The sequence below is a fragment of the Dermacentor albipictus genome, chromosome 1, assembly GCF_038994185.2.
Source record: "Dermacentor albipictus isolate Rhodes 1998 colony chromosome 1, USDA_Dalb.pri_finalv2, whole genome shotgun sequence".
In the NCBI taxonomy this organism is placed as follows: Eukaryota; Metazoa; Arthropoda; class Arachnida; order Ixodida; family Ixodidae; genus Dermacentor; species Dermacentor albipictus.
In genome coordinates, this window is record NC_091821.1 from 74,960,426 (window position 1) to 74,984,957 (window position 24,532).

A 24,532-nucleotide genomic window follows, 5' to 3' on the forward strand; every position below is an offset into this window, starting at 1 on the left:
TTTCTATTCACACGAAAGATACGGAAAACAACGTGCCCTTTGCGCTCTTGGTAATGTTTGTCGTATATCCCATGACTTTCATTGTACTGTTGCCTTTCTGAAGTTGTATTCTGCTGTGTGCCTTTCACTACCAGACTATGCCTCGTAGTTTTGGGCGGAACGTGCAATTCTAATTCTGATCTCATTGAACGCGTCCAGAATAAATTAATATATATTCTTAAGCACTGATTTTGCCGTTCTGGTGACCACAGTCCAGCCCTCTCATGTATACCACAAAATACACCTCTGATTGAAAGACGTATTAAATCAGACCTTGAAGAAATTAAAATTAAATTATGGGGTTTTACATGCCAAAACCACGATCTGGTTATGAGGCTCGACGTAGTGGGCAACTCCGGAAATTTAGACCACTTTGGCTTCTTTAACGTGCTCTTAAATCTAAGTAAACGGGTATTATGGCATTTCACCCCCATCGGAATGCGGCCGCCGTGGCCGGAATTCGATCCCGCGACATCATGCTTAGCAGCAAACACCACAGCCATTAAGCAATCACGGCGGGTAAACCAGACCTGGTGATCCATGACATTATACATTGTCCAAAGCTTCTTGATCATGTGTCATTTTCCGCGCAGCAAATTTATGCTAGGCAGCATGCCGCGCTTTCTGCGCGGCCTTGTTGCATTAGAGACTGTCCTATGTACCTCAGGTCAACCTCTCTGTATTTCGTATCATTAAACCTTTCTCTGTCTCTCTGTCATATGGATCGACTCCAACAAATTGCAGTACGTATTCTGGCTGTATTAACACACTTCAGAGTTAATATCCTGCGTTCTGCGTATATGTAGATAATAAAGTAGTACAATTAACTCTCTTTTACGTCCGCCTGCTCGTATTCTGTTTCCCTATCGCACATTGTTTTGTCTACCACCTTTGTCATCTCAGTACATTTTGTCCCGCGAATTACTCTTCAAGTGTACCAATACGAAGGCTCGGTAGCTGTTCCTAGGCGCTATAATAAACATTTGATTAATTGGTTGATTATTATTATTATTATTATTATTATTATTATTATTATTATTATTATTATTATTATTAATCGCAACTTCTCCACACACGTAGCGCATGATATGGCAGTGACAGCGGGAAGATAGCGCTACCTTACGATGATTACAAGCTACAAGGAAGAATATTATCTATCATATTTACACATACTTGTCCTCACGTGGTTTTCAGACCACGAAAGGAACGCAGCACCAGGAAGAAGGTAGCTTAGAAGCATGAGAACCATCGCAATGCCGGTCTTGGAAATCATTAATTGGCCGAAATTCTGGCGCAAATATATTGGGTTTGACTGTAGTCTAAACTAGTATTCAAGTGAAATTTCAAGCAATTATGGTTGTTTGAACGTGGCTGTAGAATGAAGGCCAACGTAGTCAAGATGACTTTAAAAACAGGCAACTTTTCCTGCCTTATACGTTGAAAATCACTTTCTTTGCGAGATGTTCATAACATTTTTTTCTTCAAAATGAGCCTACTTCTCGGACTGTTAGGCAGAGCTTTTTCATCTCCCCCTCTTAACTGCCTCCCCATTTTATAAACGTCCTGCAGTCAGAGAGTACTTCCGTTGTTTCCCTTTCCGACCTAGCACCAATTTCGAAACGCCCCGCTAACAGCCCCCCAGTCGTCTCGGATGCAGGGGAGGTGCACCTACGGGATAAACTTTCGGCGCGCCTGTCTCCCGCTGACGAGACGTTGCCGACACGCGGTTGACCGACGGCGGGACCTTGACTCGACCTTTATTTCTTGTTAACCCGCTTCGGCTTCACGCCCGCTTTGCGGGTGAGAGCGACAGGCGGCGTTCGGAAACTCGCGTACGGGGAGGACGTTGGGAGGCAGAAGCGGGGAGGGAAAGGGGGGGCGCAGTGTAGGTCTCGATTCGCGAAACAAAGAGCGAGTCAGGGGTGCAAGCGGCGGCCGCCGCTTCTTACAGGTCGGGCTTTCCGACACCGACCAAGTCCCGTGGCCGGAGCGCGAGCAATTTTGTTTTTTTTCTGGCGGGCTCGTGCGCGGCGCCGCACAACTTCACTTCTTGCCGCCGCCATCGGGCGTGTCCGGCGCTTGAGCCCTCGGAGGACAGGTTCTTCACGCTCGTTTCGGAGCGCGCGCGCACTCTTGATTGACAGGCAGAGACGCCCTGATGAACCACCTTTCCGTTAAGCTTTCTCCGAAAACTATAGAAGAGGCCGAGAAAAAGAGATGGCGGAACGTGAGCGTCAGGGCCGCCCTCACCGTCATCACGAGGTTTTCCTGCTTCCCCGTCTATGTACGTATTTTCATTCTTATTTACATACTTTTTTCTTCCCAAGTTTCGTGGCAACGAGCGGTTCTATGTACTGAACGTTTTTAGCGTTCCTAGTTACGCTGCCTCGCGCATTACGGCGTAATTTTTGCTTTCGCGCGCTCCGCGGGAGGGCCACAGGCGGCCCGCCGACGCCGACCGATAACATCGCCCACACGCCTGTGTCGGAGGCCCCCCCCGCTCCTAGAAATTTCCGCGGCGCGCCACACGCGGACGATACGCGGGCGAACGCAGTGGAGCGCCGCTCGGGAAATTGTCTTCGCGGTCCCGGCTGCGCACCTCTGAGGAGCACTACCGCCGGGCGCTTTCTTTTGCGAGCATTCTCCGCCGCCATCGTCGGCATCTCTTCGGCACGCGTGATCGAAACAGGCCGGTAGCCTGTCAGGGCCAGGAACTCGCCTCTATCTTTCGCATCGGCCATTTCGTTTTAATTTCGACAATTACAGTGCTATTCTGAGGGTCAGGGACACGCAAAACGACGCACAGAAAGCGAGAAAGAGAAAAGGCAGCGGGCCTTGACAGCTGTCCCCTGAAACGCGTGCACCGCCTGGCGTCGGCCGTGCCGCACCGAGCAAGACACCGTGGTTTCCTAGTCTGAACTGGTAACGCAATTCAATTCTTCAATTCGAAGGTCATCGGTACATTTGTCCCAAAACCAGCGTTTTTAGTGCGCCCGAAGTTCGTCGAAATTTGCTGTGGGTGCCAGCGCGAAGGGCGAGCCAAGGGCGAGCCGAGAAGGCTCACGTGCACGATTCGTCCGCGCTGACATTCTGTCTGCCTATAGTATTGTAGGTCATATCATGAGAAGCCAACACTGACACCAAGGACAACATAGGGGAAATTACTTGTGCTTAATAAATGAAAGTAAAGAAACGATAAATTAATGGACATTAAAGTGGATGAAAAAACAACTTGCCGCAGGTGGGAACCGAACCCACAACCTTCGCATTTCGCGTGCGATGCTCTACCAATTGAGCTACCGCGGCGGCGTTTCCCCATCCACTTTCTTGGGTATTTATGTGTAATAGTAGAGCTCTGGGAGTGTTAGCCAGCGCCACCACTCACAGACCTTGGCGGCGGACGTGGAACGTCCGTTTTGCCGCAGGCGTCACGAGAAGGTGATCTTTTTGGGTGAAGGCAACTGGTCAATAAACCCACATATGCTACCTGAAGGCATCAAAGTTGCGGGATTCGAGACCCTCGTTATGTAATAAACGAGAAGTAAGGGGGTTAACCAAGGGGCCCGATTTTTTTATTAGTCATATCATAAGAAGCCAACAAACACTGACACCAAGGACAACATAGGGGAAATTACTTGTGCTTAAGAAATGAAATAAAGAAACGATAAATTAATGGAAATGAAAGGGGATGGAAGAACAACTTGCCGCAGGTGGGGAACGATCCCACCGCAGCCTTCGCATCCCACAACTCCCGGCGTCGTTCCAAGCACTTCCGAGCACCACCACTTCCACCGCAAGCAACAAAATGATCTTGTTGTACTCGCTATTATTTTTTTTTTTCTACGCGAAGGCGAGATAAAAAGCGAGAAGGAGGAAGGAAGGGATGCTCATCGCGTTCCCTCTGTCGCCTGTGTGCGTTACGCATAGCGCGTCCGCCCCTCTGGAAAGAAGAAGCGCGCCCGCACGGCAAGGGGCCCGCCGTCTGCGCATACCGACTTCGGGGAACAGTAGCTCATTAAGAGTAACTAGACAACGCGTGTAGCCGCGAGCGGCCGGCCGCAACAATCCTGGCGGGGGCCCCCGCGGCCCGAAATAGACGCACGCGCGGCGCTTCTTTCTGCCGCATTGTTTCCACTCGGTGCAAGCGCAGCTCTCGCGCGCTGCGCCTTCGGAACGTGCATAAATCTCTCGCGGGGCAGCGCCATACACCACCGCGCCGGCGTAGCCCTTCAGCGCCCGTCAGCGCGGGCCGGCTCTTCTGGCGCGGACGGCGTGACGATTCTGCAGCGCCAGCCGCTTCCCAGAACTGTCTCGCCGAGAAACTTCTTATATTACTCACGAGCACTGATCCCTTTCTCCCTTCCAAGTTTCTCCCTCGCCGCGGACACGTGTATACGGGAACCGTGTTAAGTTCGCTTTCGCCTACGTTAAACTTGAGCGCCTCCCTGGTGCGGTGTCGGTAGCGGTGGTACGCGCTGCCTGGCTTGAGTGTGAGCCACCAGCTGTTGTGCCGCACGTATGCTGTGCTGCCGTTCTGCTGCATAGAGATGTGCGCCTACGCAGCTAACTCCGCGAAAAGAGAGATAGGAAGAGAGAGAAAAAGAAACATTTAACGCCGTCGCCGAGCGAACATCGTAACAAAACACAGCCGAGAGGAAGTTTGTAACCTGCCATGAGTGGGCTTGTTTAACGCGTTCTCTGTTACCAACCCTACGATAGAAGAATTTGCTGAACACGCAAGAGAAATATGCGCAGCTCTCATCGCTCCTTTTTGGTTTTGTCTGACCAAAACTTAGCAGCCTGGTGACGGCTTTTTTATGTTTATTACTACGTGTTTTTGCGAAAGAGTATACGTATATTCACGCCTGTGCTTTACCTTCAAAATGTTTACTTATTCCCCATCATTGAGTCAATGGTCAATCAACTTGCCGATGGTCTCATTGACAAGCACTGACACTATGTGCCAAAGAAAAATGATTGAGAAGCTACTGCTTTTCGATGCTTTTCATTGACACAGCCGACTACATGGTACAGGCCTGAATGTGCTTGCGCATGACTTCGCGTCACTAGCGAGGAATATTAGGTGAAACTTTGATTGGTCAATTACATTTCTCGAATATCCAAAAGAAGAATCATCGAGAGTACCAGGATTTGTTAGCTAGAAAAGAAAAAGCCAGAAAATCAAAAAAACCAAGACATTCAAGAACGAAAGACGGATGAGAAACATTATACCTTGGGAGAGAGAGAAAATCATAAATGAAAGGCAGGGATGGTAACCAGGAGTGAGCCCGGTTGGCTACCCTACACTGGGGGACAGGGAAAGGGGAAGGAAATATTAAGAGAAGAAGAGAAAGTCCACTGTGGATATCGCCGACGTGGTAAAGCTTTCTGCTTTATATCCACTGACGGTCACTTAATCCGTGTCACAGACGCTCACTCAATCTTGTAGGTTTCAAATATGCGCTTTCAAATATTGCAGCTTTCAAAAAGTAGCTTCGATATGCGAGGCCACAGTCCCAAGATCTTGTTCAAAGTTAACGGTTTTTTATCTAACTGATTTAGAGCTCTGTATATGTCATGTCTTTAATTTTCAAAAGATGGGCAGTAGCACAGTAGATATTCTATAGTGTCCTCGAAACAGCAGGCATTGCACTCGGCGCTATCAGCCATTCCTATCAAAAACGTATATGCATTGGTGAATGCGACGCCCAAGCGTAAGCGGCACAGCATTGTTACCTCATTTCGCGGAAGCACAGGCAACAGCCGCAGTTGCACAGATGGGTCGAGGGAATGCCATTGATGCTGGGTGAATTCAGGTGTGTGCCACTTCTTCAATGTTATACGGTGCGCTAGCTTGCTTAAGAGTTGGGCTGCGTCAGTCGTCGATAAAGGTACAGAAACAAGGTTTGCTCCTTCATGTGCTTTCCTAGTAGCTTCATTGGCGAGGTCGTTGCCGGAGATACCGCAATGACCCGGCAGCCACTAAAACACGACGTCGTGTCCTTTCGCGATCATATGATGGTGCGTTTCTCGTATCTGCGACACGAGATATTCACAGGACCTACGACGAAGAGATGACAAAAAACATTGTAGGGCCGCCTTCGAGTCGCAGAACATCGCCCCCCGATTAGCCGGTTGGTTTTTAATATAATCAAAAGCACCTCGGAGTGCAACAAGCTTCGAATCGGTCGATGTTGTGACGTGAGAAATCTTGTATGCGATTCTTATTGGTCTTGATAGTATATAACCACTGTGCCGGTGGAGCTGGTTTGAGTGGAAGAGCCATCCGTATATGTGTGAACTCGGTCAAAGTAGGAAGTGTGCAAACAATCTAGAGCTGCTTGCTTCAAGGCCAAGGTAGGCAGGTCAGTCTTCTTTCTTATCCCTGGAAGGGAAATGCGCGCTTGAGGTTCTTTTAAGCACCACAAAGCGGAGGTTGAACGTGCCGAGGATGTGAAGCCCGTGGTATGGAGCATGACGCCTGTGGTCATACTCCTACTCCTGTGGTCATAATCATACGCCTGTCGTCATATGGAGTATGACGTTGGAGTATGACGCCTGTGGTCGTCGTTTTGGAAGACAGGCAAGAGAGCTTGATTGCATCCGTGCTAATTATACCTTGAAGTTCATGCAAAAGCTGCCGACGACGCCATCAATTTTAATAGCGACTGCTCTGGTCTGCTGAATTTAGCACCTGCTCAGTTAGGGTTTTTCAGCATCGCGCCCATCGTGTAATGCTGAAACCGTCCAATAACGTTTTTCCCGGCCAGTCTCACGCAGTGTGGAATTACTTCAGACAAGCATTGTCGTATTCTCTCTTACACCCCCCCCCATTTTTTTGCTCTTCTTTCTTTCTTTTTTGTAACATCTCTTCTCTATTATCCTTTATTCCCCTTACAGGGTAGTCAGCAGGTATGCGAATTAGCTAACCTCCCTGTCTTTCCGTCTATTCATGCTTCCTCCTCCTCCTCCTGCCTCAGACATTTGCAGTGCGGTGATGGAGCGCACCAAATGCAGATTGTTTACGAAAGATGACCCACATAAAGGCCATCTGTACAATATTTCACACTTATGTACAAGCACTTAGCGTTTTTGACAAGTCTCATCGCTCACCACTTAATCGCGCCGTGGCCACAACAAATGCCTGCCTCTAGAAGTGAACAATGAAACCGTGGCTGTACAGAAGAGACTGTTTTGGTAACGCTTACTGTGACTGGACGTTCGCATGTTGCTGATACAGCGCGCTCTATGCGTATTGTATAGGAGGCTACAGAACGGAGTTAAGTGATACTCTATTCCTGGGCTATTTTTCCTTACTGTTCCATTTTACCTTTTTCTCGTTTGTATAGCTTTTTCATAGATTCCTTAGTCGTTGAAGTTTACTATTTATTATTGGGATAGCCGGCGCTTCAGTGGCATATTTTCCCACGGTCTTATTATTTCATAAACAACAGAACGCCTTTCTCTCTGCACCAGTCATCAGGAGGGCCTTTGTGTAGTGACCCATGTTATTTTTTTGAAAACATTTTTCATTGTTTAATTACCGCTTCTCCATGCTTGCTCAAATTTCGCAGCCAAATCTCACTTTATGGTCCGGGTCGTTCAAGATAACGCTTCATACTGTAACTTGCTTGCATAAAGAAATGCAAAGTTGCCTCCATCTGCGCTTCTGACAGTGAGTGATGTTCTAAACATGGCGGCTATGACGTTATCCTGTGAATTCTAGTGTGACTATAGTACGGTAAAGCATGAGCTTCGAGATGATCGCTGAGAAGTGCTATGTGGCCACCAACAAAGGCGCAGATACAGCAAATTCGCATTTTGATTTTTACGAGCCGTGCAAATAACAGTGATACGTGTTGAACGACTCGCACCATTTAATGCGATATTGCTGCGAAACTTGATCAAAAGCAAAGCGGCGATAAATGCAAGATTTTTTGCTATATTTTTTTAATGGAAAAAACGCAAGTCACTCTACTATACTCGTCATAAGCACAGTCCTGAGCATTTCGTATAGTGTGTTCTGCTTAAAAGCTGGAACAGCTTGCCCGCTTGAACTGTGACGTACTCCTGATCCTTCCAAGTCCACCACCAGATACAGCCACGCCTGACGTGTGCCAGACTAGTTTGCAACTGTTGAGGATTGTCGATGGAGATATGGAAGCGACCTTGACAGAGAGTAAAGAAAAATTACGACCATTCGACTCTGTGAAGATGGAATGGAAGCGAAAGCTGACGACAGTCAAAACTCTCAAATGAAAACCAAAGTGCTTTCGCTGCCATTCCATCTCCCACAGAGTGGAATGGTTGTTATTTTTTGCGTTGCGAGTCTGGCGTCGTTGCTCGTTCGGAGGTGCCCGGGCTCGCGACTGTCGTTTTCGTTCAGCATCGCGGGAACGTTCTTCGTCGGTGGTCGTTTTGCGCCGGCACCGTTTACATTATCGTTGCTGTTCCCTCCGGCGCTCCTCGTACGCATGTTGCTCTCCGGGTTCACAAACTATAAGTGTCCGCCCCATCGATAACGCAGCTGTTTCTAGCGCCGATACTTCTCTTGCTTATATACTGCGATAACCTTGACGTCACGCTATTGTTCACGGCGAGCGTTCCAATCTGTTCCGCATTTTGACATCTGCGCCGCCGCACTGCATCCGTATGGGCTTGTAAGAAATCGCTAAGTCCGTTCCCGTTGACGGACGCCAAAAAAACCACGGAAGGTTAGTCATTTACAGCTTTCGCTGTAAAAAAATTTACACTGATCCACCGATATTTCTCAGGTCTTTCTCAGTTGCTTTGCTTGGCGTTTCGCACAACTTGTTGCAGTTGACTACGTTAATTTATACGAAGGCACAGCTAAAATGACCATCCAGGGATGTATATTTGGCCATCGCAACATCACGCATGCTGTTCGCCGTGCTCGTTCCCACTGTAGGTCTGTCTTTGTTTATTTTTTTTTCCACTGTGTATATTCTCCTTCAAAGCTGATTTCCGACCCAATTTCGAGACGATATATATATATATATATATATATATATATATATATATATATATATATATATATATATATATATATATATATATATATATATACATATATATATATATATATATATATATATATATATATATATATATATATATATATATATATATATATATATATATATATATATATATATATATATATATATATATGTATATATATATATATATATATATATATATATATATATATACATATATAAGACGCGGTAATAAAAAGACTCTTGAAGACTCGGCATCCCAATTCGCCGCCTATATTTTAACAAGCCCGGCTCTCGACAAACTTACTTCTTTTCGTTTTGTTTTTTCATTCAATTTTGTTTCTTGGTCCATGTATATTTTTTATTTTTATTTTTAGATTGCATTCATCATTTGGTTGATGAAACACATGAACGTTCAGCGGTTGGACAGTTGAGGCAATCATTTCTGTCCTGCCTTTCCCCGACCGTATACGGTGCTCAATATTTCCACAGTTTTTTTTTTCTTCTTCTTCTTGGCACAGCAGAATGTAGCGCAGTTTGGTGCCTTTTGTGCGAGTGAAGGACGCCACGGCGTTTCGCGATGAACGCCGAACTCAGTCGGCCGGGACACTGCGTGGTAGCTGGTGCCGTATTTTTCTACTTCATTTATTGTTTCCCCCATCCTCCCGGCGTTCCAAAACACTTCTGAACTCGAGAAGCAGCGGGCCTAGTTCGGTTGCCTCGGGAGACGAACGAACTGCGGCAGGTCCTTGCCATTGCGAGTTTTGCAGCGGGGCGCCTTTGCACTCAGTAGCGACGCACCGGAGTTGGCGCGATCAAACACCGCGGTCCTTGAAGTAGTTCCCTTCGCTACCCTTGCAGATGCGGCATATATCCCCCCAAAAAGAAAGAGGAGAGAACAAGAAGAGAGCGACGGCCGGAAAGAAAAATAGGAGTCAAGAAACAGACGCGAAACCGATGAAAACAGCAGGAGGCCAGCGCCGTCGAAGAAAAATTGGACCGGAGACCGGCGGCCGATAGTGGAAGGAAATGACCCAATAGAACGGTGAGAGTGCGCGCCTACGTGCGAGAAAAAAAAAAAGAAAAAGAAAAGGAGGGGAACGCCAGAAAACCTCAGGCAAAGGAGAATAGACGATCGCAACAAAAGCGAAAAAAGAAAGAAAGAAAGAAGGCCACGAAGCACCCGGCGTTGCGGGCATTCTTGGGACGCCAGCTCAATTAAGAGTGGCGCGGCGCGGTGGCGGCGGGCGTCAGAGGTGGAGCTGCCGCGGCTGCCGCCTTGGCGGAAGCATTCATCAGGGATGCCCGGCTGAGCTGGACCGCGGGCGCCCGAAAGGCGTGCGCTGCTGCTCCTAGCGACGTCTCGCCCCCGTGTTTCTGTTTCGGGAGTTTCTTGGGCCTCCTGAGCCGCGGCGAGCAGCTTTGTCTTGATTCGCTACGGTGGCTGCGGCGGCACCGCGTGCGCGACGACGCGTTCGCGCCACCGTCTTCCAAACAGGAAGTGCGCAAATCGGACGAGGTTGCGAGGTCGAGCAAGCGAGTGCGGCTCTTTGGTTCGCATGTAAGCTGTCGCGTCCACATCCAGCTCGAGGCTCTGCAACGACGGGACGCAGGACTGCGACGGAATGCCACGCGCCGCCAGCGCCTGTTCGTACGCGGAATGACTCTTCCACGGTGGTGTCTCCAAGCGCGCGCAAAAGTTTCACGGGGTAGACGCGTGTGGCTTGCGCGCGATGAAAAGTTGGCGCACGTCGATAGAGGAAAGCGGGTGCGTACCGTCAGACCTATCTTGAGCGAGCACGCGTCGTGCACCACAAGTTTCACCTCGGCGGCTGACTCAGACCTACGAACTTCGCGCATTGCAGGGACGCCACAACGGGTCCAGGAAAGCGCGGAAGATAACACGTTAGGCCTACCTCGGTAGGCTATTCCTCTAGCTGCGTGCCAAGTATGAGTGACATAATGGCAAAGGCCATGCGTGGCGCAAGTCACAGCGTCTGAAAATATAGCGACGAAAAGCATATGGTGCTTAAGTGCCGAAAGAAAATGTAGGTGCATCGAATATTGGGAAGTTCGTGTATACGCATGAAATAATTCATTTGATCGCTCTAAAAATGCACACGTTAATTCACGTCTCGTCCAGCATGATGGTTGCACAGCGACGCGGTGCGTATCAATATGGTGCGCACCGTTTCTCCCATTGCTGTTATAGGAGAAACGGCCAACGCCATGGACTAATAAACAGCTCCTAATGGTATGGAAAAAGATTTAATGCTTCAAATCTATGCATTACATGTCAAAAGTACTATACAGGTCAAGATGAAAGTGTCTTTACTTCTTGAGAGGTACTGTGCAGTATTGCATGTCATCTGTGTTCCAAAGCGCAGCGTTTACTCAGCGAATGCTCAGAGCACCGCAATAGAAGCAGGAAGATTATCGCAGGCTCCAGTCGAATCGCTGGTATCGTGCACCATGTTCTCCATAAATTTGAGAGAACCGGTGTGCACGCCCACATGTGCCCAGCAGAGACGATGTGACATGCGCGGCCCGCAACGAACGTTTGCTGGACCTGTGACTAACAAATGTAACTCAATGTGCTGCTTGTCTGTAGTACGTAGCAACCGTACTAGCATATCGTTGCCGTGCATAGGATCTTTGGTTCGTCACTGATATCGACAAACTAGCGTATTCAAGATTGGGCTGTGCGATTTATATTTTCTAGCTAAGACAGACACTTCAGCGTGATTACAGGCTAAGGGTCGCCTTGGCCTGGAACCCTTTCAGGAACGAAAGAAAAGGTTTCGTTCGAAGTTTTCTATATAAAGTGTTCTATTGCAGGACTGGCATAAATCATTATACGAGGGGAAGTAAAAAAATTAAAGAGACTTTTGAGAAAAGGTACTCTAATGATAGAAAACTGGAACATAGATTATTTTTCTGCATAACCACCCCGAACTTGAACAGACTGTGCCCAACGCGTGTCACAAGTTTTTTTTTTATTCCGTCAAAAAAAATGTTTTTGGGTTGCACCTGTAACCAATTTTGCACCGCATCAATTACTTCTGCATCGGTTGCGAATTTTCCCCTGAGCGCTTCCTTCAATGGTCCAAACATGAAAATCGCTTGGAGCCAGGTCTGCACTGTATGGCGGGTGTTCCAGCAATTCGAATCCCAATATCTTTATTGTTTCGGCCGTCCGTTTGGCAGAAGGTGGGCGAGCGTTATCTTGCTGCAGGAGGACCTCTTTTCGCAGTTTTCCACGACACATGGATCTGATTGCAGGTTTCAGTTTAGTTCGGAACAGATCACAATAGTTGTCACTGTTCACAGTTTCGCCTCTTGGGATGAAATGAACGGCTACCACACCTTCCACGTCCCAGAATAGGGTTAGCATAATATTACCAGCTGATGGTTGACGTTTATATTTCTTAACTTCTGGTGATGATGAGTGTTTCCAAACCATGCTCGCAGCCTTACTTTCCGGTTCCTGATGATCTACCCAAGTTTCATCTACAGTAAATATTGGCTGTAAAAATCCGCCTCCCTCGCGACGATAACGGGCTAAATGTTTACGAGAGATGTCCAATTTTTGTGACTTTTGCTGCGCTGACAATTCTTTTGGGACCCACCTCGCCCACGCTTTCCGAAAATTTAACCGATTGTGTAAGATGGAATACGCTGAACCATGACTAATATGTAATGTACTGGCGATTTCGTCCACTGTGATTCGTCTGTTTTCCATCGCCATACCCTCAACGACTTTCAAATTGTCCTCAGTCGACGGCCTGCCCGATCTTTCCTCGTCACATAAAGTTCTTCTCTGTTTGAAAAGCTCTATCCATTAGTATATCTTGTTTCGCGATAAACAACTGTCAGCATACTGCGATTGCATTCGACGAATAATTTCCGCAGGTTTAACACCTTCAGCAAAAAAAAAGCGAATCACTGCCCTTATTTCCACCTTGGTGTTGATCGACAATGGAACTGCCATGTTTAATGGTCTGCGTCACTCTAAAGACTAACGCGGGAATAAGAGTGACACGTTCCATAGAAGTGTTGCAGACGACATTAATTCAGCGCTGGATACTAGCAGCGTTACCAAGCCCTAGTGCGAGAAATCGCAAAAGTTCGTTTACTTTTTTACTTCCCCTCGTGTATACCTTATCATACCAGAATATATTTCAGCACGCCTTGACCACATTCATAAAGTAAAAAAAGTGCGGCGCAAAACTGATGCTTTTCAGATGCCTTTCTTCCCGAAAACCATCCATTACTGGAATAAATTGCCACACGATGTCGTTTGTAATGCCTCTAGTGAAGCATTTGTTGCAACCTTATAACTTGATTTGCTAGTGAAAGCTCGTAGCTGTGTTTTCTTTCTCAGTGCAATGTTTTCTTTTGCTTTATGTTACGACGTTTTTCTTTCTTTTTTTAAATAGTTTACTTATGCTTGATTTATACGCGCTTCTGCTTAGCGTTGCATCTGCTTTTGGAAACTTTCGTACTTGCTATGTATCCGCCCAACTACCACCCACCCACACACTGTAAAGCCACACGGGCGCTGCTGGTGTCCTAATAAATAAAACAAAATAAAATAAAATAAATGAATATGTTCTCAAGAACCTAGTCTGTCCCATTGTTGGCCAATCATGACCAGGCGGCTGTCATTTGCGACAATTTGTATATTATTGCCTTCAGCCATATGTGAGTGAGTGAGTGAGTGAGTGAGTGAGTGAGTGAGTGAGTGAGTGAGTGAGTGAGTGAGTGAGTGAGTGAGTGAGTGAGTGAGTGAGTGAGTGAGTGAGTGAGTGAGTGAGTGAGTGAGTGAGTGAGTGAGTGAGTGAGTGATAGGGTAAATGGATAGGTGACTGTTCTCACTGCACTGGCAGGGTTGCGTACTTGTACAGTGGCACCATTTGTCATGCGAAGATGTCATAAGAGTAAAAGTCCATCACGACAGTTATTGTGATTTGGCCAAGAAACCACCCAGCAGGCCTCGGACGGGAGACAAAACTACCCACAATGCGCTAGTCGTGGATTTTAAGCTTTCCTTGTCAGATTCCCAAGCATATTGGCCATAAAAAGAACAAACAAGCAAATGTACAGCTACGCGGCAACAACCATGTTAGGTTTTCACAAAGTGAATACGTGATGACGAGGTGACCAATAATGCAAAATTCATCAGTTGCGCCACTGTTGAGAGAGGAGAACAATGCCACACGGCTCCCCTGCCTCACTGCACCATAACTGCAGCGATCGGCTCAGTTCAACGAATTCTAGAGCCTCTAATTCTGGCGGTAAATACGACCCCTTCGAGCCTTCGAATAGTATTCCTCATGCAATTTCGACTCTTCGTGACTCGGCGAATCCTGAGAGAAAAGCGGCCCAAAGCGTGGCAACAGCGGTGCCTCCGCGAGCGAAAATTCCCGTTTGGTGCCGTACTGTTGTCATCAGGTCTCGCCTTCCCCTTCGCTGTGGTTCCGATGGAACGCGCGGCCAGCCATGCGGCGTCACCGGCGGCGGGTCCGAGCCCGCGACGACGACGCTCATTTATCGTGTCCGTTCCGCCGGCTGGCTTCTCCTCGGGGCGTCGACGCCTTACGCGTGCGCTCCCTCATCGCGCGGAGGCGAGAGGGGGCCATTAGCCTTATCGGGCGCCATACAGGGGGACGCGAGTGCAGCTTATGCTGTCGCTGCTGCGCGCCGACGTCGCCGCTATGTTCCCCGCCTGAAACAAGTGTGGTCGGCCACGCACACTCCTCGCCGCCGGGGCGCGCGAACCGCTTCGAGACGAGCAGTGGCCGCCGGTGCGTTCGTGGTAGATGCGTGGTGCTGGCCGCTGCTTCACGTCCGTCCAGCACTGGCGCCGCAAAACTCGCCGTGCCGTCTCTACCTCTCTACCGCTCACCCCCTCTTTAGGCCTTACGCCTTTTGCTTGCTCGCTTTCTCGCTTCCTCTCGGTGTGCCGTTGAAGGGTGCTCTCACTGCGTCGCCACTTGCCGCATGTGGAATTGCTCGTACGGCCTATTTAATTGCCTAGATTAAAGTGGCCATTTACTCCCCACTTACGTCGCTCTCTTCCCTCATTTGTGCCAGCCATTTGGCGCCCTTCTTGTCTTTTTTCCTCCTCGAAACAAAAATAGAACATAGCATGGGAGCTATAACGGTACGTAGCTTTACTGAAAAGGGCAGCAATGTTCTGTATATACAAATAAAAGCATCATTGACGTCTCGGCACAAAATACTCTCAAGCTCAAGAATGTGGTTACTCGGGCAATAATATTGTGCAGAAAATGAACAAGTTGTACCAGGCAAGCCCGCGCGGTCGTAAACATCGCGGACGAAAAAAATGGTAAGGCGCTATATTGCTAAAACGTGCGTGCGATTGGTAGCTGCGGTTTGTGACATTTTCGTTGGTTACACAAATTTCTTTCCGACAGAGCAAAAAAAGAAAATCTTAATGAAACACACAGAAAAGCTTATCATAGGAGGATTATTGTTCTTTGACGGTAGATACCGTTGACTTCTACTGCTTCTGCTATTCATAGCTTATAACATTTGATCTATCGCTTATAAACTATTACTTACAACAGTATTGGCGAGAAAAAGTTCAAAGCAAAAAAAAAAAAATAATTACAAGTTCCCAAGTTATTTGGGCTTCACTGTTATGCTTACTTGTCATGAGGTAGAGGATCTGGTCTTGTGAAGGCAGGATATTCTGAGAGAATAATGATTGTAGTGCAATCATTCAATAGCAGAATAACAACACGGGCGTTTGTATCTAATGGCAATGCGTAACAGTAGGGGGAAAAAGGCTGACAGTTTCGGGCGTACTAAACAGGCTCGTAATACCACTGCTCGAGCTACACGACAAAACACGCATATGTAGAGCCTAAGCACCCTTTGCATCTTCCTTTCTTTTGAGTCTCGGGCAAAGAATGAAATGGGAAAGCAAAGTGCGACTCGGCGTTCTATTTGGATTTGGATCCAAATTCATTGGATTTCAAGCGCGCTGTACAGAGAGAACGAAGTGGTTCATCCGTTTTCGCAAAGTGAAGCGATGATGAAAATTTCATCATATCGGCGGGCACAGTACACACACACACACACACACACGTAATGGTAGAGACAGAGGGAGTGAGAGAAAACGTGCTGGCTTTTAGCCGGCTAATTTCACCGGAGCAAGTGGCGCCAAAGCGGACCGCGATACCAGAACTGAGACATTGTCGGCACTTTACGAACAGCGCCGAGTCTCGTGCCTCTTGTTTCAGGCGGCTCTTCCCGAATTGTTGGTGAGGAGGGGAGAGGGGGGGGGGGGGGGGGCGTAAGCAGAAGGAAGACGGTATGGCCACGCGAGATTTCATTTGTTCGCCGCCCCGGGGCCTGGGCGCGCGGCGGAAGGACGAAGGCGGAGAGGATTTCTGTTTGTGTACCTTCCTTAGCACGCGAGTGTGTATGAAGAGAGGCCAAGGCAGGCGGCGACTGAGCAGTCCTAGGAGGCGGCACGCGTCCTTCCTCCACACACAAGCACGCAGTGGCCCGCAAAGCGGAGGGCGCCCCGACTGCTGCCGCCGGGCCCCACGCGGTTGAGCAGAAGTCGGGAGGGAGAAATGCCGGGGCCCGACCCCGGCGCGACCAAAGTTTGCCGTTTCGCCCGTGATTGCGGAAGGCCCTGCCCGCAGCGTTTCTCTCTCCGCCCGTTTTGAACAACCTGAGCAGCTTGACTGGCGGCTGAACTGCGCGAGTCTGACCGCGGTCTCGACGGTGAAGGGGGGTAAGGGGGGTGGGGGTCAGCTGTGTTGGCGATGCCGCGCCAGCGGGGGCGAGTGCGTTGCGTGTCGTAGCTCGGAGTTGCTGAGTCACTAAGGTGGGACAAAATAAAGACGCCACCGCGAGCGGGTCTTTTCAGACAGGCGCCTCGGGTCTCGGGGGAGATTTGTCTTTCCTGTTTGCTGCGCTACACACCCGCCACCCTCGTCGCGCGCCACGTCTCCCAAGATGGCAAAGTAAAAGAGTGCCTAGAAAACGGACAAAGAAGCGCCAGAGATGCAAGCATGGAGTGATGCGAGGAATTAGGTACGGCGTGGCATGTCAGGCTGTCGCGAAACTCACCGGTGGTCCCGAGAAGCAGCCCTGCTCTTTTCCTCAGCCTTCTTTTGTCGCGAGGTCTTTGTGCGGTGTAAGCTTTCCCGACGTGGCTCGAGCTGTGACGTCGGTGTCTTGTTCAGGTCAGCCTGACTTTTCAATATGTTGCAGGACGCATTAAAAAATAAATAAATATGTGTGGGGATGGGGGAAGAGGAAATGAGAGATATTGGAATTTCGTGAGGTTTAGGAGTGGAGTTCATAAAAACATTTAAAAATGACGGGAAAGTTGGGGCCGCTCGAAATCAATTTTCCGAACACGGCATCCCAGCTTTTAGCCAGGGCTTACACGCCGGAAATGAATGTTCTTCTTCCCTGAACAAGAAATGTTATTCAGGAGTGAGGGAACCCAAGCCCTCCTTCATCCAGGGAGCAAGTTGTTCAATTACGGCGTGGCAGGATGGGGGACTGATTCAGAAAATTGCCCCGACGAAGGATTACGTGAGAACGACAGTCCTATCAAATGGTACAGATGTAAGGAAGATGTTCGAAGGAGATGTAAGCAAAGGGAACACCTTCCTGGGCCGGGAAAGCCTCCGGGACAATCGTAGCAAACCTAATTACTTAGCTTGGGGGCAGCGTACACTGATTGCTGCATCTTAGCTAAAACATATTCACAATATGAAGGTGTTTACCAATGTTAAATTACATCCAACAAAATGACGAGTTGCAGGTTAACGTGCTCGGTCTACTGCGGCAGCTATATTGTGACGAGCGTCTATTAGGATTCCATGCAAATAATCCCATACGAGGGGAAATACAAGTTTGTAGCACAGGGGTAAAAAATGACGGGCTCCTGTAATATAGACAGCAAAGCAGTCTACGTTAGATAAAACCACAGGAAAAAATAAGTTTTTACTTTTTAGGCAAAGTGAAGACTTCTCACTGAAGTCTTAGATAAAAGAAAGTAGAAAAGAATGCCTCACCCGTGATGACTAATCGCGTGCTACTTAAGCGTCTCACGTTTTGTGCTCGGCAAATGGAGCGAGTGTTTATTCTGCCCTCCGCTACCATGTGTAATAAGCATGAAATGGTTATAAGCGGTGGTAACCGCGGCTAGTATTTTCAAACCTTATCTTGCGTAAGTAGCTTCTGCGATTGGCCACAACCGTAGTCGAAGTGATACTCAGAGCGAAAGTTAAGAAACTGCAAGCACACCTATTATTTTTAGGAGCAGCAGCTATATGGTATACGAAGGTATGGTTTCGCCTCGATCGCGGTGATACTGAATCCGTGCTGTGTAATGAGCGTAAGCTGATTGGCTTATTCGTGGTCGCGCGCGCGTAAGCACAACAGACTTGCGCTATGTGGTGAGGAGGTTCGATAAAAAAAAATGCGATATGAACAAGGTTGTTGTTTTAGAGCGTGGTCTTCTAGCATGGCTACGTGACAGTTTGCTTACTGTAAACTCCCATTTCACTTAACGAAGTATAGAAAACGTTAAAGGATTTTTTTCTTTGAGTAAATTTACATGATAACGTATCATAATTATTTTCTATTTCATAGTTATTCTTCCAATACATACCGAGTTTGTATGCGTGTGGTTGACAGTAAAGAAAGTTCATTGAGCTCAATATGCGCGCTATTCAATTCAGTGTTGTGTGCGCGTAAACTTTGTTCTAAATACCAATGTTGTACTCCTAGATGCATGTTGTAGGTATAACGATAGCAATATTGTGTATTAGAAATTTCTGTACGCGGGACAGTTTTCAGACCCCCGTGAAATTCTTACACTAACGCCTTGGCAATGTGGTCGACCACCCTCATACAAACACGCGCAGACACAAAGGTTATGCAGATTCAACGCACATCTTGGTACCAATCTGAAGCGAAGCTTTCGTAAAGAGGTTCATCAAATGCTACAAATTTCCCCATTTCATTCAAGATTTTTTTGGCGTAGAGGAAACTGGCGCTCAAGCACGTGCTCACGCTCACCTGTGCCACACAATGTGACACACGGGGCGATCATCTCAACGAGCTATGGCTGGCGTTGGCGCAATAAAAGGAAATTCCGGGAGGGTTCGCAAGGAAAGTTTCGCTTTTATAACCGTACATATAAAGATACATACATACATACATACATACATACATACATACATACATACATACATACATACATACATACATACATACATACATACATACATACATACATAAACACATACATACATACATACATACATACATACATGCGCGCGGATACGTACGTTCACAAAACACGCAAACACCGAGCCTGCGGAAAAAAAATACAGAAAAAAGAAGTTAGGCGACGTAGTGGGGAGATCAAGATATAATGTCAACAAAAACAATAAAGAGTAGAGTCCTAGACCTTTAAAAATGAATGCGCTCGTTATAAACTTGTTATGCTGATAGAGCCAGATAAGACCAAACAGTTCGCGGAACAGCGCACGCAGCCTGCAGTCTGAGCCGACAAGGCTGTTTGTATACGCGGTGGCCTGCCGATGCCGCATAATGGACTCGCAGCTTGCGTGAGCGTGTTACGCGACGGAGGGCAACCTCGGCTGCCGCCGCCGACCAAGAACCGCGGTCCGCGTGCGCGGCATAATCGACCTGCGCGCTGTCCGCCCGAAGAAGATGGATTCCCGCGCGTGTACCCCCCAAACCTCCACCTCAGTCGTGTCCCCCCTCCTTTTCATATCTTCGCATTCTCTCCCAAGTCGCCTACACCGCCGCCGAGTTCATTCGTCGGCGAGTACATAAGCGCCCGAATACATTACACGGCCGACTTGCTCCAGTGTCATCTGTCTCCTTGTTGCGACGCGCCGGGCCCATCATCTTTTTGGCCGTCCCGCGCGCGCGTCCTCGTGTGCGCAGCGTTCTTTCTCCGGCGCGGGCGAGCGCGTGCATCAATCCCGCGCCGGACAGACACGAGAGGGGTTCCTTCGGGCATCGCCCGTCCACCCGTATGGCTCTTGTCGACGACTGCTCGCCCCGCGATGGGCGAGGGTATAGAGGAGCCGTCCCGGGTGCGGTCACGCCATGGCTGTCCGGGTATCAAATGTAGCAGGAGCTTCAGCAGCCGTGGTAGCGGCGACACCGGCAGCTGTCTAGAACTGCGGAGGTGCAGCGGTCCGAGAGAGATTCGAGAAAAGAAGGAACCACCGGCGAAGAAAGGCCGCCGAAAATTGTTCGCAGCAGCCAGAAGTGCCTGCTTTTCTCTCTTCCGGAAGACGCCTTTTAAGTAAATGAATAATTTAAGACTAGGCGAGCACTGGCTCTTCATATTTTTCACTGTTGGATGTATTCTTTGAGAGAAAGAGCTGGTTCGTTTCGCTGGTGGGAATTTCATGAAATGACAGTAAGCAACGCGCGAACATAACGGGGACGGAAATTGAGGCGACCGTTATTTTTATTCTGCCAGCAGTGTTTTCTGGAGAGGTCCTTCTATAGGGTATACAGCTAAAGAATAAATACTGATAAGTAAAGCTATTTCGCCCGCTCCACTGGAAACGTTATTTTCGGCACGTTTGTGACCTCCAAGTGCCTCGATCGGTCGGTAGGCAGTAGCGGTGAGCGTTCGAGGACCGAACAATAGCGCTCACGCAGGCACCACGGAGGACTCTGCTGGCACGGGGTCTCGTTCCTATCCGTTTTCTGTCTGGCCTGACACGCCGAGTATCACGCGAATGAAATGCCAGCCCATATGATAGATCGCCCGCGCTGCGGAGGAGCGATTTTGTTCGGGCCGGCTTCAGTATACGTCTGCTGCATTGCTACTACATAGCTCGGAATCAAATCCGCGTTTACCCACTGAACGTCGAGTGCGCTTAAAACTCTTTCTGTCTATTGTCCGGCCTCTGGACGACGTTTACTCTGAATCTACAATTTAGGTGACAGGTGACAATATATAATTCAGCGAGCAAGTTACGTGACAACTGAAATAACAGAAAAAAAACGAGGCGTCTCAGTTTAATGCTGCTCGTTTACGCAACACTTTCGGTGAGATATAAAGGAATGCAAGTAGCACCGAAGAATATCAAGGGAATGAAGGATGCACGTATTTCCAGTGGTCGAAGCTGCCTGTTCAGGCACATACACAGCGGCGCGTGCCCTGCAGAGATCCAAGTTGAGCAAGACAGCAGCAGCAAGCACGAGCACAGTGAGAGGAATGGACAAAGTGAGCTCCGCTTCGAACAGCGCCTTCTAGAGAGAGAGAGCGAGACAGACCTTACACTTCAAGGGACAACGAGCGCAATGAACGGGTCAAAGCGCCAAAGAGAATGGCAACGACTTGACGCTGACCTTTCTCTTAGACAGCATGTTCTGACCCACATTCCAGCCAGTTTTGCTGCTCGGTCCACCACCACACCGCAACATCGGCTTTCACGAAATATAGTATATTAGACTCCAGGTGCTCCGTGTTACACTCGAATAACTATCAGAGCACTACCAGTGCCTTTCCTATCCACCGTCCGCCTAGATATGTATAATAAGGAGGTGCACTAGTCGTACCCGCGTGCGCGCGTACATGCGTGTTAATGTGTGTGAGGTTCGAATGTGAGCGAGGGTGTATATCTGTGAAAGAAAGCTTACAGGGTGTTTGAAGGTGAATGAAGACGGTTGGGAAGGAGGCATGTCCACGCGTATCGAATTGCTCGCAACTTCAGCCGCAAAAAAAGAAACAAAAAAAAAGCGGCGCTTTACGCCTGAAACAAACAACAGCAATTAAGAAATATATTTTTCTTTCCTCCTAACGCCTGCCAACCCCTCCATCCTGCCCCCTCACTTCCTGTCTTATGCTAACTGAACGACTAGGAAAACACACGGGCCAGTGAAACTTCAAGACGGCTGAGTGGTAGCTTATGAAAAGAAAGAGGAAAGCACAAGCGGGAGACATCGCCAGTGGCTTGCTTTTTTCTCTGTATCGTTCGTTCTTTTTTTATCTTTTATATACTTAGTAATCTTTCCGTGTGCCTCAGCTTGGCCGTCAGCCCCTTGGTCCTCTAGTGCCGCTTCACCACCCCGCCACAATTCTTTGGAACGTCGCCGCTGCTAATCCGACGCGAAAGTGATAATCACGATGGCTATATAAATAAACATAAGCACGAAGTGAAAATGACGAAGGAAAAAAAGGGGGGGGGGAAATAGAATCGGAGTGGCGGGGGGGGCGGGGGAGGCGGGGGCGCTTGGCCGAACAGGCCAAGAGAGAAAGAGCACCGCGCAGCGAATGGTTGGACGTACAAGTTTCGCCTAAAAATACAACATGCGAATCCTCACACCGCCTCGTCGGGTATATGCCCGGCTCTCTCCCTATGGCACCGTCTTTTCGCCACACACACAAGCACGCAGCGCGTGCTCACGCACCGGGCGCGTAATCGCATAAACAAGAGCAGCCGCGCGCGTTCGCAGGAGACAGAGGGAAAGGTCGAGCGGACCTCTCCAGCGTCCGTATTTATAAACGGGCCCGCGCTTTGGCAGCACCAGCGCGCGGCCGCTCGCCGCGCGTTGATATAAAGAGGCAAGTGACGCCGGCGCATCTTATCCCATCCGCGCCGCCGTCAAAGGCAGGAAAAGCCCGCGCGGCTGAACGAATGCGTCCCAGATGCCGGAGGGTCTCGTCGGAAGCCGCAGGGAAGCCTCTCTCGGATACGACGCCGTCCCCCAGCGCCTTTCGCGTCGCCTTCATTTTGCCAAACCCCCCGCCGACGCCTTCTTTATTTTGCGCGTTTCCCGCCGCGACTCAAGTTCACGCTTTCAGAAATCGCCCGTCAGCTGCTCGCGAACGCTCCAACACTCTTCGGCGTGCCCGAACCCCGAGAGGAGTAACCGAAGAAGCGCGGAGATTCGCCGGTGTATGCAGGGCGGCGGGGCACGATACGCGTGGAGCGGCGGTAGCCCGGTTCGGTAAAAAGCTCGACCTCGTGCCTTTCTTCTGGTGGATAGAAACGCACCAAGTGCGTTTTTGTTCGGTCTCCTGTATGAGCAGTCACGTCAATTGTTGGTATGAATTACTCACATCTACCTTTGTGCCGTCAATAATCATCCCTTTGGTCAGTAATTACAAAGAAGCTTCTAAGAGCATTCACTGTTTACGATGGACTGCTTTTGATTGTCATTGAACCAACATTTTAACAAGTGAAAAAAGTCGAATGTGGGTCTTTTTCTTTAAAAAAAAAGAAGCTGTGGATTACTTCCATGATTACTTTTCAGTCACTTTCAATTTCCAGCTGCCACGAGCCAAAGTCCTGTTCTGAAATGCAGTCTGAGCTACAGACATTAAAAACCATGAATAGGACTAGAGATGCGGTCTTCCTATCCCTGTGGAAATGTTCACTCATGTAAATCAAACTGTTCACAGTGTAATCTACCGGTTTTGCAGGTTTTTCATATTACCACCACTTTCCTCCTTCGCACCGTGACGCCTGCTGCTTCTGGTTTCAGGTATTTTTTGCGCAACTTTGAATCCCATAAAAAAAGGAATATTGTTTGCGGTAGCCTTTGTAAAGCATCCGCAAATACCACCCCTTTAGGCAGGCTAAACGTCCTCATAGAGTTATAATTCTTGGATCATTGCCATGCGAGTGCGTTATATGGAACTCATTATCATTCTCTTTCTCTCCCTCACACACACACACACACACACACACACACACACACACACACACACACACACACACACACACACACACACACACACACGCACGCACGCACGCACGCACGCGCACGCTATCTCTCTCTTTCTCTCTCTCGTTGGCAGCTGTTGGCGAAGCTGAGGTAATGTTCTCAGCCGAAACGCCCATTCTGTCACATGTTAGTTGCTTGATTCGATCACGATTGTGTTCTAGCAGTTCAACTCGTGTTTGGAGGAAAAAAGAAGAGAACTGTCCACTAAGTGAAGCATATATAGAAAAATTAAAACAAGAGAACACCAAGTTAAGTACCTATTGTCGTTTCTTTATTGAGAAAAGTTTTGATTATTGGCTGGAAAGGGACATGAAACTTGGCTTTTTGAATTTCGCACGACAACTGTGGTGCCAACAATGTAAATGTGATGTCGCGGGTTTCCCGTTTCCGACGTTTCCTGATCGTTCTGTTGACAGAACGACTGAACAGATTGGCTACATTGAAGCATTGCCTAATTTCAAGTGCCATTTAGACCCTTTTGTGTAATGATCAAGAATCGCCCAGCACTGAACAGGCCTTGTCAAAATCCATGGGATATCTCAAGGGAAGCTGATGCGAAAATGTCAATACGGTGTCCCTCCACGTTTTGCTTTCTTGCCTTCACTACCAGCTTGCGAAGCCTCCGCATCCGTCAAATTTTGCTTATTTGGCTCTGCACAAGTTTAATCTGCCAACCAACATAT

At 48.4% G+C, this 24,532-nt stretch overlaps 1 protein-coding gene and 1 non-coding gene across 2 annotated transcripts in view; both read right to left on the reverse strand.

The window, feature by feature from the left end:
* The window catches only part of Ddr (discoidin domain-containing receptor 2), a 283,107-nt gene that overhangs the window by 236,082 nt on the left and 22,493 nt on the right, over positions 1-24,532 (reverse strand). The window lies entirely within an intron of this gene.
* TRNAS-CGA (transfer RNA serine (anticodon CGA)) lies at positions 3,273-3,345 on the reverse strand. Its single transcript has one exon. It is a non-coding gene; the product is annotated as a tRNA-Ser (tRNA).